The following is a 3,410-nucleotide window of genomic DNA, read 5'->3' on the forward strand; positions in this document are numbered from 1 at the left end:
CAAATCTCAAGATAGAACAAGCCCTTTCATATTAGAAATTTTTTCAGAAGCCTCCTTAACGGGATGAGGACCTGCTGCCATCGAAGTCCACAGGCATAGCTTCTAGTCACCGGAGGATAAGCAGCATCCTATTATGTAGATCTTTTAGCTGGTTTTCACGCACTGTGATGTTTTGCATCCCGCTTAAGATGATTCTACATTCTCTTAAGGAGGAGTTATTTTATTACCCTGTTGTTCAATAATCGCAGAGTTATATTTTCGTTAATCTCTATTTTACCCGAGCTTGCCTGTGAAATCTGATACTAAGCATAAAAGGAGATATATTTTTTCATATTTCTTATTTTCATTCAACTCAATAGATACAGATACTAAATCATGCATAGGATTGGAGAATGCAGTGCGGAACTTAAATCAGAAATACTTCTATAGTATTGAAACTGACTTCGGTCTCTTTGTTATGGACTCTTTACATCAATAGTAAATGCCATCGCTCAGTATTGTAGCATCCAGACTCCTGAATACAGATAGATCTTTTTATTAGATTGGAATGGATTTTATCTCTATGTTTTTCCTCCCTTTTTATTTATTTTTAGAAGTTTTTTCGGAAGATCATTATTAAATTGGAAAAATACAGTTTTATATGTCGCGTTATCGCGTTATAGAATGTTGACTATAAAATATTAAAATAATGACGGAAATAAAAATAGAAAGATGCGACGATATGATAGAGGAGGCGTCATGGCGCCTCGATGGCCAGCTGGGTTTCATCTTATTAAATCAATTCGTTATTGAGCAAGCGATTAATTTTCCATCAATTATTAAATTTGTTGATTGATTTTGTTGTCTCTTTTCAGAGAAAGTTTTTCTTGGTTGCCGCAAAATTATCCGGCAAATTTTTTTATTCAAGAGAAATCATTACCCTTGGTATTAAAAGCGGAATGTGGCCACTTGCATCAATTTCGGTCGACATAATAGCACAATACACAAAATTTTCTTCAAGCAGAAACAAACTAGCTACTTCACCCCGTGAATTCCATTAATTTTGGAATTTTTATTTTCCTCTTTTTCAGAAATAGGGGCGTATGCTATGTTAAATTCATATCGCCCAGCCGCATTCCGCGTTTCGCTGAACAAGGTGGATCTTTTAACGAGAGGATTTCTTAAAGGTTGCAGTTTAAAAAAAAATTAATTACATTGTCCACCGGCATTGTTATGTCTGAAATTCTCATATCTCCAATCAATTGGACTATCTTAGTATTCATATAAGGATTTATTATTCACATTGATATCGAGGAAGCTGGTAACACTCCTCGCCTTCACTATTCGCCCAGAGAATGCAAATCTTAGCAATCCATACAACGGTTAAATATGAAAATATCAGATTCTCTTTAAATTGGATTCTAATTATCACGCTTAAGACTTCCGAAGTCGGGAGATCGCAGTCCTCGCTTTTAGTACTTTCCCTGAAAGCTCAGAACTCTATATCATCTCTTTAGTTAGATCTTAAAGTCACCGACAACCTGCGTCGGAGGGACTGCAACTCTTTTCATTTCCTTTCGTGCTCCACACAACGCTGCTTCGATGCAGACTCTAGATCGTTGGATTAAAGCAGAATTAGGTGCGGCGAGGGTTGATATATGTATCTACACAACACATACCCACCACGCTTCGACATCTCTGACAGTATGTAAGGATATTAGCTTTGAGGGGTTTAGACGCGCGACTAGCTGGAGCAGGTTCTCGCATACCTTTGCGCGTTTTGCAATCTACCGACAATTTTATAAGGTCTTGTCTCTCCAAGACGCGATTTTGAATATGGGTAACTAATGTATTTCTGCTAATTCTGAATGAATTTTTAAACAGAATTTAGAAAAGTCCATGTAGGTTCGAAAGTTTAAGTTTATTCGTTCTGAAACAGACTATAGGTACACTTCACAGTAGAAGAATAGTTAATATTCCAGATATCCTATACAGTAGAAAAATAATTAGATTTTCATCCTGTTTTGCTTTAATCTTACAAATCTGAGCTTTAAACATCTACATGTATCCATCCGGACGTTGCATAATTGAATAATTAAACAAACTTACCGTGAAGTTTGATTACAATTATGCTGTCTCGTCCGGATGGAGATTCCCTCCCAACCACAACCCATTTTCAGATTTGTTCGTTTTAAACTAATGAAGTCCAGTGCACATACGCGCTACGGAGTGTAGAAAAGTGTTTTCCCTCTTTTGATTTTCATGGGCTTTGAATGAGCCTGTTGAGGATAGCGCAGCGGAACGCTACTACATGTATCCATCCGGACGAGACATTGCATAATTATATGTAGCCAATTATATATATATATACAGGGTATCCCACCTCTACCGGATTTCCTTTTAAGAATATGTTCCTGAGATAATTTTGAGACGAAAATCCTAATACAAAAATGTCGAGGCTATAATACAATATATACACACATATATGTATATACACATTGTAACAGTCTGACAAAAAAACCTCCTTACATGTCAGTTGTTTGTTGTCTCTGCGTTTTCTATTTTTTTCAGTACTTACAAGGGACATGTCACAACTGTCCGGCACCGATTTAATTCTCCTTAAAATATGTTTTTAAACACAAAAATCTAAGAGACACGTATTTTTTTATATGTGCGGAATCTCAGGTTTAAGGGGTGAAACACCCTTTTGAAAAAAAATTGTTTTTTTCTTTTGTGGCGAATATATCGTTGAAAATATAAAAGATAGAAAAATATGTTTTAAACAAAAGTTGTACGGTTTGAAGAGTACTTTCAAGTTGTAAAGAAAAAGAAATTTTTTAATTTTTTATTTAACAAAATATTCCTATCACTCCAAGTTCTTTTTAATTAAGAAAATTTTTTTCTCTACCAAATTAAAGGTTATTTTTTTCTGTTCAACTGAATTCAACCATATATAATAAAATTAAATTACAAAATATCATTTTTGAGAATTAATTATAAAACATCTTATTATATATAATAAGATGTTTATGACGCAAGAACTCATTCATCACATCAAAAATATAACTATATTTATTATAACCTTTTATCATTATTATTCTTATTATAATTTGTAATGTTCAGAATATGATCAATTATATCGATTTTGTTATTCATTGATTAATACATATCTTATTATTGTTTTGATGAAAGCTATGCACATGAGCACAGGTAGTATATACGGAGGCATTTATAATTAATTCTCGAAAATGATATTTCGTAATTTAATTTCATCACATATGGTTAAATTCAGAAAATAATAAAAAAAATATAAAAATAATATGAGCACAGATAGTATATACGCGGAGGCATTTATAATTAATTCTCGAAAATGATATTTCGTAATTTAATTTCATCACATATGGTTGAATTCAGAAAAAAATAACCTTTAA

Source organism: Wasmannia auropunctata, unplaced genomic scaffold (genome assembly GCF_000956235.1).
Source record: "Wasmannia auropunctata unplaced genomic scaffold, wasmannia.A_1.0 LD336103.1, whole genome shotgun sequence".
NCBI classification, from domain to species: Eukaryota; Metazoa; Arthropoda; class Insecta; order Hymenoptera; family Formicidae; genus Wasmannia; species Wasmannia auropunctata.